A 16,642-nucleotide genomic window follows, 5' to 3' on the forward strand; every position below is an offset into this window, starting at 1 on the left:
AGATATTAGCGAATTCTTAGAAATATACCTGCTAACGAGAATCCTGCGTAGGTAAATATTATTCAAAAACACGTAACCAAGTATTTCGAAACTACAATGATAGGTAGGAAGCTAGACACATACATCCGAATAAGAGTCCTGTCTCACTAGGACGCCATGGCGGCATTTACGCGCCAGATGGTTGGCTACCAGGGTGGTTTTTAGTGGAAAATACACCACATACCCCAACATTTCTCCCCTAAGAAAGTTGGGCACCCGAAGGGATTTCTCCCCCCGAAAAAAAAGGACGCCATGGCGGCGTCGCTGGCTACGTGTCCAAGCAGTTAATATTGGAATGTACCCATGTCACCTAACTCACGTGGCGACGGTGTGACAACGTGATGCAGGGCTCTAAAATAGTCAATGCGTTTGTGGCCCGCTTCTGGAACTGAAACCAGGATTGATATATTATGTATTGATGATTAATATAGTAGTTATATATTATTATTTCGGTATTCGTGTATTGATTATAGGTATAACGGAAACGTTAGCCTAAGTTTATGAGTGCATCAATCTAGATCAATCAAGAAACTAGATACTATAATTTGGTAACCTTGTTCTAAAACCTCTTAAAATAAATACCTACCTAGCCATAAATTTATCTCAGAACCTCCCTCTAAGAATTAAGTCAATAGGTTTTTCAGAATTTAAGAAAATTTGTTTCGTTTAGTATATATCTTTCCTGTTATAACAAGGAAAGGGATATAAGGTTATTCTAAATAATATGAGAACATTCTAAAAAGTAACCTGGTATATGGCAATAGGATCGTCCCCTATTACACGAGACAAACGTTATAACTATCAAAACGTTGGTTTTTTTTAAATTATTGATTTTTTTATTATATATATTTGTGAATTTATTTCTAAGGTGTATGGCGTGTGTGCAGTGCGCTGAAAATAAGCATATTTTATTTTTTGGTGTATTTTTATATATTTCTACCACCTATACCTTTCAGTATAACAAGCGTGATGTTATGTGATTGTAATATAACGTCTGATATATTTTACTATCGAGTTTCTTTACAAAATTAAATGCTAGTGGAATTTAACGTGCTCTACATATTTATGTCTTTACATAATTAGTTGATGCTCTTTTGACCTCATCTCTTATATACAATAAGCCTTGAACTTATAAAACTTATATAATATAACAAGATAAAGAAAAAAGGCTATAAAAGTTACCTACAATATATTTGCATTTTCAATGTTTCTAATTAGTTAAGTTTTAGGTAAATACTAATTACTTTGGAATACATAGGTCGTAGATATTTACATAAATATACAATTTAAAACATAAAAAACAGTATTACTAATTTGCAAAACAATGAAAAATATAAAAGTTAGTAGTTTGCTAGTAGTTTCAATTAATTTCAACCTTTTGCGTTACTCCCGTTGAAGTCTTTTGTAGGGAGCTATTTTTACTTTGTAGGATTTTAGTTTAATACATTTTTTACGCTTCGAAATGTTTGATATCGTTTTTAAAACACTATGTTAGATTATATTTGTTGTTATCATAAGACATTTTGCTATAGCATTATTGGGATATTAATTTTAAAAGTGCAAAAAGGTTTAGTAGTCAAGGAGAAAATTCAAAGCGAAATTTATTTTCATTTTGCTTAAAGTAGTATAATTTTACTTAATATTTATTATTGTCAAAAATTAAGCGTTGTTAATTCATAATCGCTAATAAAAACAATTATTATATTAATTACTTAGTTTATTATGAAAAACGAGATTCTTGATTTTCTTAGCAAAAATAAAAATTCATAATTATAATAAAAATCATCGTTATCTTTAATATCAATCTGAGACCACATTAATAAGAAAATAACTCAATTAATTTATATTACTCCAGTTTTTTTATATAAATCTCTACTTTTTATTTATTACATTATGTTAATAATCACTTAATTATCAAATATTATAATATTGGAACACATATTTTATTCTATCTTAGGCTAAATAAAGAGACAATATACTGCTTGCCATTTCTTTAAAAATAAATAAATAAAAAATCATTATTTTTATTATTTTTGAACCATAATCACTGTTTGTGTGTGTAGATTAATTTGTGTAATATATGTGGGTAGTTTTCCCCAATTTTCAAACCATTCTAGTAAATGAACACGCGATCTTGAATGTCATAACAAGTTCATCTAACAATTAACATATAATTATGCGCATACATAAACGATTCTGAAAACTCAAACGTAACGGGAAACGGGATCTGTCTGTGGAACAGGTAGCGATTTTCAAAAAGCCATTCGCGCCCCACTCTTGAAAAGCGAAGGTTTTATTGTGTGGGGGCTCGAGCGGTCGCCAGTCGCCCGCCAACCGTCGCAAGCGCCGGCCGCGCCGCGCGCCATCAGTTTTCCTTCATTTACACGGAAAAATTGTGTCGCGAGTGCGTTTGGACTAAAAACTCTGTGCCCATTCAACCAATGACGGATTATGTGCATGGCTGATAAGTGTCCCATCAGTGTTTTTCTGTACGTCAGTGCGCCCGGCCCTCCCTCTCCACTATAAACCCTTACGCACGGTAAGTTATGCAACTCGGAAACAAAACTGAAAGTTGCGAAGGATTTTTGTCGAAATATCCGCTCGAGGCGCTAATGTTCGCCTTATTAGAATATACGCAAAATGCACACGTACCACTTTATATATTTATTATAAAATGTCTGTATCGATACCGATCCGGTTTTTTTCGATACAGCTTTATTTAATAGGTTTCACGTCTGACCAAGAAGGTCATATGTGAGACTTAACTGCGTTACGTAAGTTTTTTATTCGCGTTTATGTATATTTGTTTTCCATTTTAAAAAGAAATCGTAAAAATTACGAATTTGCTTGTTTTATGTTTTTTCTTAGAATCGTCGAGGCGAGTACGAAAACAAATATTTAAATCTTAATAAAATCAGGTGGGACATAAAACATTACCATAATTTTTATTTATAACAAAAGAACGGGTACGATATTTGACACCCTTAGCCGCTACTAATGTAACTCGCATGGTACTCACTCGATCGTGAAACACTTATAAGCCGTTAGTTCGGTGCAGCTGTTACCCAACGAGATAGTTAAGCAATTACTTAATTAAACAGTGTTTGTAAATAAAAACGCAATCGGGCATTACCTGTCTGGTTGTTAAGCGTTTGATTGAAACGAATCGAGTGTAGCCTAGATATTCGATAGACGAATTTAATTTAAAAGCATTCTGAATAGCAAATCCGTTTCGTAGATTGTTGTGTTAGCTTTAGATTGATTTCAGAATTTCAACATTCAGAACTGAATGTAGCAAATTATATAAAAAAATCTATTGTATTTGTTGCACGAAAATGCGATTTACACAAAATTAATAAGTTTATTATTGCAAATGACATTGCGATAAGACATATTTCAATAAAGTATCAATAAAAAAAAAATCTGAATTATGGCAAAATAACACTCCTACCAAAATAATATAACAGCTGTAGAATATAAATAAAATCTAATAAATATAAGTTAATATATAGTCATATTATATTACAACATATAAATTATATGTTTGTATTTTGCAAAGCCTTCAAAGTACAGAATTAAGCCATCAATGTGTAACTTGATATCTTATTTACCGAATTGCTTAATAACAAATATAAATGTATATTAATTATACATACAGAATTATTCCAATTCCTTTAACCTTTAATATAAGGTAATAAATAATGGCTTCCAGAAATTGCAAAATTTATTCTACAAAGTTTGAACTTTAGTTAATGGCTATTTAGTAACGTAGTAGTTTGGTGATATAGAAGGTTACATTATTCTCTTTATTTTATTATACGATTTTTATTTACGTAACAGTTCATTCGACATTGTAAAAACATGAATATGAAGACATTTTTAAAGTTTTTGAGGAACATTCGAGTACCAATCTTTACAGAATAGCATATGTGTGTTCTATCAGATTGTTTTAAAGCAATTTGCAGATTTATAGACGATTATCTTAAATCCATAAGTCACAGGATAAAACTTAAAATTATCCTTAGATTGAAGTTCATTCGAGTTACAATAGTAAGAGAACGGGTTAGACTAAAATATTGATCACGAAATGGAGATTTTCGATTAAAAACATACCTTTTATCGATAAAAAATCTGTCGTTCGTAATGTTATTTTAAATATTTTATTGGTTCTATAATCCGGTCACTTGTGGAACCAGTCTGGCAACCTTTGAACTATAAAGGTGCCTCTATAATGCGAATGTTCGGTGTTTTTATTAAATTTGCGACGTTTCACCTAAACAAGAGGTTTTTTGCACGTTTCTTTGCATTGTGTTGCAGATTCTTTCAAGATTTATTTGTAGGACATATAGAAATATAACATACTGTTTTAGTGAAAATATGTTGCTAAAAGTGCAAATTTAATTTGTCTTGCAGATTTTTTAAGATTTATTTAGCACCTATAGAAATATATAATGTATTGATTGCGGTATTGTTTAAGTGAAAATATGTTGCTAAAAGTGCAAATTGTCTCGATAAATTAAGTCTGATATTTTGAAGCATCGTAATATGCTACTAAGGATAAAACAACGAATAATAAGTAACTAATACAACATTTTTCGTTCCGCGATTAGCTAAATCACGCATTATCAAACAAAGTAACAAAATTTTACACAATCTGTAAATAATGACACAAAATTGGAATAGATTCGACAAAGTGATTTGACAACAGTCTATAATTAGCCGTTACTGTGTTATCTAACCTAATTTACTTATAGTTGAATTAAAAGGTTATCGGTACTTGTACAAATCAGCTGAGAGACAACATAGTATTAATTTGATAGACGTTGAATGTTAGACGTTAAGTTCAATGGACAATGTACATTGTTTGGGAGGTTATTGATTTTGCGACTGGTCGTAGTGTCGTTTCATGTATAAAGATTTTTGTCGAATTTTGTATCTGAATATTGATTATGGAGATGATTATATAAGACATTGTTTAAGTAGGATTATAAAATGAATATACATGATTTTTAAATAAATATTTTCGGATTTTTAACCTGTGGTTTCTTCTATAGTTTTGATTTATTAATTGAGTTATCGTTGTATTATCAAGTTTGACGTTATTTCAGGAATAATCTGACCTTTTTTAAGAGTAGTAGATAATTTTAATATAAAATTATGTTTATCCCATTTTAATGTCTAACCTCAAAGATAAAAAAATAACATTTAGTATGAATTTATGTAGTTGTAACCTAAATTACTGTGCGATATTTCGACTCTTGGAAAACTAAATAAAGCCCAAGGTTATATTCAAAAGATCTTATTATTTTAGTTAAACTATAATGCTATGAACTAGTCCTTAGTGTTGTGCTATTGACAGTCTGTTGTATAAATATTGAAGTTGCGCTGGTGTCAGGCGGATCCGTTTGTTTGCCAGTTCTCCGTTACGTCATTATTTATAGGGCGAACGGGTTTTGAAAACGTTACCCTCTAATATAATAAATACGATTGTTCGTCTGTCTGTGTCGTAAATTTATGTTTATTAATAAATTTCTTGTTTAAAACTTTAGTAAAGACTAGCTGACCCGCGCAACTTCGCTTGCGTCACCTAAGAGAATGGGTCAAAATTTTCCCCGTTTTTGTAACATTTTTCGTTGCTACTCCGCTCCTAATGACCGTAGCGTGATGATATATAGCCTATAGCCTTCCTCGATAAATGGGCTATCTTACACTGAAAGAATTTTTCAAATCGGACCAGTAGTTCCTGAGATTAGCGCGTTCAAACAAACAAACAAACAAACAAACTCTTCAGCTTTATAATATTAGTATAGATTGCACTAGTTATAATATTATCTATGTGTGATAAACTTAAAAATATATGTATTTTTAACCTGCGTAAAAATAAAGCCTACAAAATATTACAGTTTCAATGAAGTACAAAAACACACTTATAAGAATAAATTTATAAAAAAAAAGTTTTAGGTTTGAGTAAATCATTCGTATTTTTCATTATCCTTTACTTATTTTCAAAAACACATACTTAGTTAATCTTTGTTATCGCTATGGAAACTAGTATTATAGGCTTACAACCAAAATGTTTCGTACAGTAATTGCCTTGTCTTGCTATTTTATAGCCAATTATAAAGATATTAATGATTCTTTGTTTTAGAATAATTAAACGACTTTTTATAATAAAAGAATAAATTACTAGTTTTTTATCCTAGACTTTGTATAATCGATTAAGATATTACAATATTCAAAGTAAACCCGACGTTATTTACAATTAAATTTATGTTTCTGAATTAATGTTTAAATTGAAACAATAAGTTATTGATTAGAATCTTTTTAATGGGAGTTATTAAACTCAATCTTGACTCTCGTTTTTCATAAATCCTATTCCGTTTTGTTTCTAAATATACTAAATTAAAGTAGATATTTTATTAGTTATTGACAAAATATTGAATATTGCCTGTAGAAAGATGATAGCGTATACTGCTAATTTCTGCAAACTGTGATAGAAAAATTATTTATGTTTAGCATCTCCCTCATTCCGGGAAGAGACCCTTGCCCAACAGTGGGTCCCCAAACAGTCAGAATTATTATTTAATATTATTGTAATAGTTTCTGTATCATGATTCTAAGACGACAAATATTGTCACTGACGATGATTACATATTCATGACAATTTGACAAGAATGTAATTATACTAGTGTGTATGTTGATATATTCTCATGTGAGACGATTAGCTTTGAATGAATTTATGTTCATTGTAGATATTATTGCATAGTTTGTTGTAAAGGAATATGGTGTAGTTGGATTACGTTATAACTTTACTATTAATTTTACGTTACCATAGAATGACATATAATTTTTCATGAGTTGAAATGTAGTGTATATTTTTTGTATTTTTGATGGAAATGTGTAAATTGTTTTTTTTATAATTGAAATTGAGTTAAATGTAAGTATGAGAGTTACAAAACCGTGTGTTGTAAAGTCATACTCAAAACATTTAACAATTATTTCAATTATATTTGTTAGAAAGTCTGGTAATGGAAGTTACATAACGTTTAGAATTATTGCGAAAAATTATAAAAAAAAATGTCGGAGAATAATCTCCGACATTTTTTTATATAGATTATAGAATTATAAGATTACATTAAAACGATAATACCTTATTATGGGTAATATTACAACCTCAATATCACACATTAATCTTTTAAAAACTAGGCAATAAAATACTAGTTTTAAATCAATCATAGGTAATCCCATAATGTAGGGAGTTTTATTTAAACTGGTATGACTGTAATTGTTCAGTAATCACATAGAGACGTGCAAAGGTATTAATAGAGTGCAATTATATCCTGACCATAGAGGTTAGTTTCCCATTGTGTGTCATCGTCGATTAATACTAGCAAAGTTGCAAAGTTATTCTACGAGCCTTAAAGATCGCTCTATACACATTTAGTATAAGAAAGGCAAAAGCTATTATCAAAGTAGTACCACTTACGTCCTTCTTACTTTGAAGGTGCGTTATGAGTTTAAACTTTGATGTAGTGTTGTCCCAACTATCAATTAGCTGTTTGGCAACTGATTGTTGGCCATCGATTTATTCGACTAAGTTTATTAACTCGACTAAGTAGTAACACTTTGTTTATAGTGTTTATTCGACTAAAATATATTTTTTAAATACATTATTGAGCTGAAAGACTTTAAACTATAGCATATAAGGTTAAACAGCTCTGACATAACAATATATTATAGTTTTAGCTCACGGAAACTCGGTGTTAATCAACAAGTGCCAAACAGGTTCAAAGTTAGCATACCTAAGATTACGTTACCTATGTAAATACATACGTACCTACACCGTTGGGACACCTCAAACATATTGCGAAGGAACCACAGAGTAACTAATGATGCAAGTGCCAGACTATCTCTAAAACATCGTTTAGATGCTCTGTGACCAATGACCTTTTATAAGGATTAACTGGTAGTTTACTACTGAATGTAAATTAGATGTCAAATTAAAGTTTACGATTACTTGAGGCCGTTTTGGATGAGTTTACTAAACTTCTAAATAACTATATCTTTGACTAAATTTACTTAAGAAAATTCCCACACTAAATATTATTAACACTAAATTTGACTGCCTCCGTGGCGCAGTGGTTTAGGTTGCCACGCCGATACCACTGCAACAGGAGGTCGTGGGTTCGATTCCCACACGGAGCAATTATTTGTGTGATCCACAAATAATTGTTTCGGGTCTGGTTATGCTTTGTGTCCGTTGTTTGTATGTTTGTAAAAGTCCCCGCGACACAAGAGCAATTCTTAGTGCGGGAGTTGTCTTTTTACAAAGAAAAAAGAAAAAGAAAGAAAATTTATTTTGTGTCGCGGAGATTTTTATATGGAACAGTCTTAAAATACAGACTAGAGCCGAAATAGAACGACCTAATATTTGTTTCGTTTGGAATCGAACCTACTACTTCCCTCAGTAGTAGTGACATTACGACTGCATTAACTACTGCACCACGAAGGTCGCAATTTTAAATAAATGTAAGATCGCACGTTTGTGGTAAGGTTTTCCTTCTTTTGAAACATAGTAGAAGTTAATACAAGTTATTTGAATGAACATAAAACAACCATAAAAATAATATTCACATAAGTTTAATTTAGTATGCATTTGTTCATAATAATACGCCGTAATGGCTTGTCGTATAGTAAGGAATGTGTTTAGTGATGTGCTGTAGTCGATTACAGTTTATATGGAATGATAATCGATTGGTTTAGTCGAGTGAAGCGTTCATAGTGATAGCTTTATGAGATAGACTGTTAAATCTGTCATATCTTGGAGTTAAGTATATTGTTCATTTAGCAATATTAAGTTAATTTAAATAGGTATGTTGAGGCAATATATAAGTTTGAAAGGTCATAAGTATTTGAAGGTGGATAAAGTAAGGTAGCATTTTCCTTCCGCGTAAAATGGCAAAGGTTTACCAATAAAAACGATACTTAAAATTAGTTATTTTTATACAGGTAGGTAAGAACGTTTTAGTGTTGTAATTCGATACGAATGGAATTGTTTTTTTTACCCCTGATACATATTTCAAAAACACGTAAATTTTAATGTGTGTAAAAACAAATTAATATTTATTTAATTGGTGAGCAGTCGTTTCAAACATTCCACCTAATTATGTGTCAATAATATGATAACACTAGATCGAGTTACACAGATATATTATTACTAAATCGACTAAATTATTTATAGAATCGATTAAAAAACAATCGATATTATTAAAAAAAAAATTGATAATTTATTTTTACGAGTTTGTATTTAATTTTGTTTGTCTCATTTGTCAAGTAAATTAAGTATTAAATGGAGCTAAAAAGTTCACATAGTCTTTACAGTCACAAAACAACAATAAATTGCGAATCAAATTAAAGTTTTCGTATTAATTATTAATAATCGTATTATTAGATAATGAATAAAACATTATTCAACATTCAGAACGGGTTAGACAAATGTTAAGTGAGGTCAGAAGGTGAAATAGTGAGTGCTGATGTCAACGGGTAGAAATTATGGTCAGCCATTTTGTTATTAGCAACAATATGGCGCCAAGAAAAGCTATCAAATTTAGTTATAACATAGACGTATTAGGTATTGAAACGAATCACCTTTACTTGTTTTTATGATGGATTTACGAAGGCTGTATTATAACGTCGCCTTGTAACTGTCGTTTTACTGGACTGATGTTAAATTATAAATATGAGAAGGGGTTATATCCAACGAAGATTTTGTACAGACTGTCCTATCGATTAACGAGTGTTTGACATTTTGAACTATTGAAGTAAATCAGATGATCAGTAGCTCGATTCTCTACAACTATCGACTGTCGACAACCGAACTGTCATCGAGAAATTTTGTATGAAAATCTGATCAGCGCCTCTGGCGGGTGTCGTAGGAAACATTTTGGCAGTACATTCTAAATGTCAAATGTCGATAGCTAGCCGGTTGTCGGTAGTCGATAGTGATAGAGAATCGAGGTACAGATTTTCACACAAAAATGGTCGAGAGGTACCCATTGTCTGTTAGCTGATAGTGGTATAGGAAATTATCCTGCAATTTTTATATTTAGAAGTTTGTATTATGGTAGTCGTTCCAGATTCATGAGCTGTCAAAACAGATCTTGAAAAAAAAAATTCGTACTTTCAGCTTTTTAATTGGTATAATACAATAGTGTGCTATGTTTTAAAAATGATTGTAACTGTCACAATTTCATTCGAAATTACACTTTATTTTATTTTTAAAACCGAAAAAATTGACTCAAAACGGGCTCTAAATTAGCGTGAACTTAAGAAAAATATATTCCGAAGATATAAAAAAACTTGTTCTCTTAAAAAAAATCTGTCACGTGTCAAGTCACGCATGTTTCTTATACCTATTATGTAGATGTTTGTTTAAAATACCAACACCAAATTAGAGAGATAATAATAAGAGAAAATTAAATAATTTCTGGTGTTGTTATAATGGACGGTTTTGATTAATCTATGCTGGAATTATTAAATTCTAATTAAAGATTTAGTTCTACAAGGCACTTACGACGTTTTAAAATCTATATGTTTATTTTTAAAGTATAGTCAATTAAAGTGGGGACCTCAAGGGATGTTTTAAGAAAATGAAGTATCTCCTTTTTCACCTAGATCTAACTAATATCTCCATTGAAGACTATCAGTTTTGGTTCAGAGATTTAGACGTGAAAGCATAAGACAAGCTAAATTCGCATTTATAATTTTAGAATTTTAATTTGGTCTTGATAAACAGATACTGTCTTAGCTATTTAAGAATTTAAATGATCACAATCAATCAAAGAGTTTTTATTTCATCTAATTGACTGGCACCACTGGTCAGTTCAGCGGAAGTCGTCACAATTAAAAAGTAAAGGAAATGGGAAATCATTAGTGTTCACATATGGCCTGTAGCTATTAGCTCGCTCTCTCATCACTTTTCTAATACCATAGTTACAATAACTTTATGTAAATGTACGGACTTGATTCTATGGGAAATAAACATTTCTGTAAGTATTTTCTCTTGAAGAATTAGAATATTTATTTATTTTTACTTACCTGATCCTAAAAAAATGGTAATTTGTAATAATTTGTACAAAATATTGTATTAAATCTAAATTGGAGATAGTATATTTGTTCTTACAAGTTTCACAATGTGAGGAATCGGTGTATTCAATATGGCACAGGATATAAAGATGCGTAGCAATAAAATCTTTAGCGTCAGCCAAAATATTAAATATAATTTAAGTGTAAATACGCTAATTCTGTCCTGACTTTTTGCTGAAAATGTCGATTTTCTAACTATGACGATTGGTGTTTTCCATTGTATTCTTCGTCTTCATAAAACACTCATTCATCGTTTATCTAGCAAGGCTTGCTATATTAGTCATCAATTTACGGTTATATATTTGTATCAGTATATGCACAATATATTAACTTATATACTTACGTATACATTAGTCATAATATACGTATACAAGTCTAGCCTTGTTGCTAAGTGTTTGTTATTTCGATAAAACAACTTTATTTTATTTGATAAATACGTAAGTATCTGTTGACGCTTTTGCGGCTAAATGGCTAAACCAATATTCATGAAATTTTGCGCGCGGAGAGATGAGAACCCGAGACCAACTACAAGTTATACTCGGACAAAGCCGCGGGCATAAGTTACTATCATCCGCCCATCCATACTATTTGTACTTCTGTCACTCTTTACTGCTAAACTGCTTAACCGATTTTCATGAAATTTAAAATGAAGATAGTGGAAGACAAACTTGGAATGGTTAATGTACCGTATGCGAGTGAAACCGCGTGGTTCAACTAGTATACAAGTCCAGCCTTGTTGCTACGTGTTTAGATAAAACGTATTATATACAAGATAACACAAGGGTTATCAGTAAGTGATCTTTTTACATACATTTAATGTTTTGTCACGCTTCTATCTGACCTCAATAAGATATGACACGTATTTTAATTGTTAGGAATTGTTCATTTGTTTATCTTTTGAAGATGGCCGATTATCTTGTGTTTTGCGAATGTTTATGAAGGATTTTTTGATAAGTCTGGGGAAACCTATCTGACGACGGTGGGATGGATTTTTTTTTTTCAAATAATGTAATGACATAATTAAGACTGACTGCCTCCGTGGCGCAGTGGTTTAGGTCGCCACGCCAATACCATTGTGGGATCGATTCCCATATAGAGCAATAATTTGTGCGATCCACAGATAATTGTTTCGGGTCTAGTTGTGCTTTGTGTCCGTTGTTTGTATGTTTGTAAAAGTATCCGCGACTCAAGAGGCATTACTAGTGCGGGAGTTGTCTTTAAAAAAAAGTTAAAGAGGTTTTTTGTATTGTTTTTTAAACGTAGAAGTAGACAACACTCGGTCTTTAGCACTTACTAGTCTAAAACGAGAATAAGTCAAGCAAAAAACTACGTGAAGTATATTTTTAGACGAACTGTCATCGCTGTAGTAATCGGTTCTATTCGTATGCTATTTTCTGCTATTTAAAAACATCAATAAGCCATCTTACTTGCCATATAAGCTACAATAGGCATATTTGAAATAGGATGTGCTCCTACGCATTTACGTCAATGCAGAATGTTACTATTTAGACAACTTTATTAAATAAGAGTCTTAGAAATTATTTAAGAATATTTCTCTACTAGCTGACCCGCGCAACTTCGCTTGCGTCACATAAGAGAATCATAATTTTCCCCGTTTTTGTAACATTTTTCACTGGTACTCTGCTCCTATTAGTCGTAGCGTAATGATACATAGCCTATAGCCTTCCTCGATAAATGGGCTATCTAACACTGAAAGAATTTTTCAAATCGGACCAGTAGTTCCCGAGATTAGCGCGTTCAAACAAACAAACAAACAAATAAACAAACAAACTCTTCAGCTTTATAATATTAGTATAGATTATAATATTAGTATAGATAACCGCCCTTTGGTAACGTGCCCAGTATATAGCAACAGGCTCGCTCCCGGTTACATAGAACTAACATTGTTAATGGCGAAACGTGGGTGTACTTCATACTCCTCTACTTAAACCTTTGAGTATAGCAGGCATGATATTGTTATTATGTGTATGTGGTGGACTCAAGGCCTAACCTCTGCCTCGTTCGGGAGGAGTCCCTGCCCAGCTGTGAGACAGTCATGGATAAAAAATATGTATGTAAAAGTCTTAAAAGTAAGATTCCAAACATAAATATTATTACTTAAAAGTCTGTAGAAACTATTATAAATACTTATAAATGCCAAAATCACGTTTCTTTTAGCAACTTGTCATATTTCACACGATCATTTCGTGGCACCTCAATGTTGTCACTAGGCAGACTGGCGGTGTCTCGTGCCTCGGAAAATGGCGGACGTTGGCGCGCTTTTTTATTCGATTAACGTGAGATTTACGCAGTTTCCAATAAACTTGTTATTTTGATTTAGGAGCTAATGTGTTTGCAAATAAATAAAAACTTTAGAATTATTATTGTTTTAAAAATTGTTATGTGCTTTACCGTTTACAAAATATGAAGTTAATATAGGTTAATTATTGAATTTGCTTAATAAATAGTTACATGACTAACTTATTAAAAATTGCAACCGGAACTTTAAAAATGCATTATTTCACATTTATTTACGCAACATATATTGCATAAAATTTCCGCCAAAGAAAGTAAACTTATTATTAAACGTTATTAAACTTTGCAATAGAAAAAAAGTAAAACGGGGTATGTAGGGCGACCCTAATCTTGCATAAAAAAGTATAGCTCGAGCAGACGCAGTGGAGCGTTCGTTGTTGGCGCAATGCAACGTTGGCCAACTAGTTGGTTAAGAAACCAACCCTGAAGGATATTAGGGGACATTATCTATGCTATTATTTCTTCTATCTCACTCCGAGGTCATCGTTCGGATGGGCTTTTTGTTAGTCTTCAAATACAACCTAGATTCGAAACTATTGTATAGTCGAATTTATTTATTTTAGGTGAAAAAATCTGTGATTTTTACAATTTGCATTTTGTTTTATTCAATGTATAATAAAAGGAGATCGAAGGGTTTACAACGACGTATTCGCAAGGTCGTAAAAAAGGAACGTGTAAAATAATAAATATTTGTGGTAATACTACAGAACAAGTAAACACCGCAAAATCATAGTCTTTTTTTGCTTTTTTAACGCGTAGCGTCTTAGTCAGTCAATGCAATACCTATAACATCCACTTGAGAACAAATACGTAGTGTTGCAAGACGAAAAAAAACTTAACTAATATATTTTGGCAACAAATGCACTGACATTTGAAATTTAAAGATTTAAGATAGTAATGGTCACTGTTGTTACTAATATTAGCCATTATTAGCTAAGATATATTGGTTTGATTACGTTGATGTGTTTTTTGAAATGCTGTGTAATTAACGAAAAGAACTGTTTCTTTGATTACATAACCTTTCAAATTTTCTATATAAGTTGGTTGTTTTTAAATTATAAAATAAAATTGTTAATTAAGGATAAATAATAATGTCTATTTCTTTTTCACAGGTAAGTTTGCTGTCAATATAACGTTGAGAAAGAATCAAAATAAATATCGGCCTTAATGTAAGTCTATTAAAATGTCAGTACACACATCACAAAGTTTGTGGAAAACACCGATCACACCGATCGCTTTTGTATCCCGTTAACAGTTTATTACGGTCAAAGAAAAATATACTTACTTTAGTTCAATAGTGAAAACTTTAGGGATTAGGAAGTAGATATATGGTTTTATGAAGAACTGTTTTTCGCAAAGAGGCAGACAGACGTTTGCGAAAATCTCAAAATCTGCAGTACATATTTTCATGTTTTTACCATTCGATAGAGCGTTTCCCAAAGAAGTTATATTTTATATTATTTTTAAGGTTTATTCAGTGTAATTATATACCCGGGGCGTGCTACTAGTTAAATTTACAACACTAGTCGATCGGCTAGTTAGCAAACCAAACAATAAACTAAAGTGCTAGCTATTTCCTAAACAGTTTGTAAACGGACCAGTATTCGAAGTGAAAGTTTCGCATAGATTCGTGTTACGTATCTGAATGCCTAGTTCAATGATTAAATAACTAAATTTATTAATGTATTTCATTATACCTAATGTTAACAGAAATGGTAATATTTACTTTTCTTTTTTTAAAGAATTTTTGGAAAATTAATTGTCGAATCTAGTTTGGAATGGCGTGATTTAAAATTCTCTTTTTGTTTAAAAAGGCAACTTCTAATACGTATTTTGTGTCACAGGGATTTTTACAAACATACAAAAAAGCTAATACAGATAAGGTACAATTAGACCAGTAATAACATACATTTGGAGATCACTCTCATATTTGCTACGTCTGAAAATAAATTTTTGACACTAGCGCGAAACGTACCTTGGTCATCACTTTAACCACTGAGTCCCTAACATTGACTAATATAAAATTACTAATAGATGAAAAATCCAAATATTGCGGCTTTTATTTAGTTCAGGCAATACAGTGAGACCAATCGTTTATACTTAAATGCTGTAATATAATTTTCGCTTTCACGAGCCAACGGTACAATTGATTTTCATGAAATTGTTCACACGTGCTAGCACAAAGATGAACTTGAATTACATAGCGCTGAATGTTACATAATAGTGATATAATATAAATATTTTCACAAATTTTGTGAAGAAAATGTTAGACTACTTACTTCTTGGCTTATATTTGTGAAACTTCTAATTGCGTAGTGCGAATATAGTACCCCGATTATGTCATGAGTGTGACATTGTCGTTGCCATGACAACCGATTATGTGCATATAAACAAACTCAATCTTAAATCAGCTGTGCATCGCATACATTGATAGAATAGTGTACAAACATTTTACAAGAATCTAGGTCTTACTGTCGAACTAAGATATTACTTAATATTGCAAGAAAATTAACACAATCATGCACTGCAATGCAACTACTTACACTAAAGTTTGTTCGATATTTAGTAACATAGCAAATACATGTCAAATAGAACGTCTTCAGTTCCGAACATACAAATAAATCTATCATCTAAATGGCAATTGCACTACAAAATTACGTAAAACTGCCATAGACCTATGCACATGCAGATTATGTAACAGCTAACCTTTTAAGTGTATATTTAGCAATCTTCTTAAAAGCTATAATCGATGTTGTAATGCTTTCGCCGCGCGACCCGCTGACACGAACGTTTGACCTCTCTGTACGTTTGTTGGTCTATGCACCGTGGGTACAATTTTTTAGCAGGTTTTTACGTAATAATTATCTGTCAAAATGACGCCATTTTGAAATGTAATGACTACTGTTTTTTTATAACACTTGTAGATAGTGATCACACCTTTTTACGAAGATTTGAAATTCGTTTTTTGCTGTGTAATAGTATCAAACCCATGTAATTTTTGACTTATGTTTTTTATCTCAAAAAGGTAAAATAATATTTTTTTTTACTAACGGAGCTCATGCGGTTTTGCTCGCGTACTAACTTTCATCCCCTATTTCTTCCCCCTAGGTGGAGACTATTAAGAAAACAGTATTTGACTAAC

At 31.5% G+C, this 16,642-nt stretch overlaps 1 protein-coding gene across 5 annotated transcripts in view; it reads left to right on the forward strand.

The window, feature by feature from the left end:
- Nucleotides 1–2,342: 2,342 nt before the first annotated feature.
- Nucleotides 2,343–16,642, forward strand: part of sona (sol narae metalloprotease) — a 176,302-nt gene continuing 162,002 nt past the window's right edge. For all 5 annotated transcript variants that reach the window (XM_076129524.1, XM_076129522.1, XM_076129523.1 and 2 more), the window contains exon 1: nt 2,343–2,578. The gene's annotated coding sequence lies outside the window, so the exon portion shown is untranslated. The remainder of the gene's footprint in view (nt 2,579–16,642) is intronic.

This window comes from Anticarsia gemmatalis, chromosome 22 (genome assembly GCF_050436995.1).
Source record: "Anticarsia gemmatalis isolate Benzon Research Colony breed Stoneville strain chromosome 22, ilAntGemm2 primary, whole genome shotgun sequence".
NCBI lineage: Eukaryota > Metazoa > Arthropoda > Insecta > Lepidoptera > Erebidae > Anticarsia > Anticarsia gemmatalis.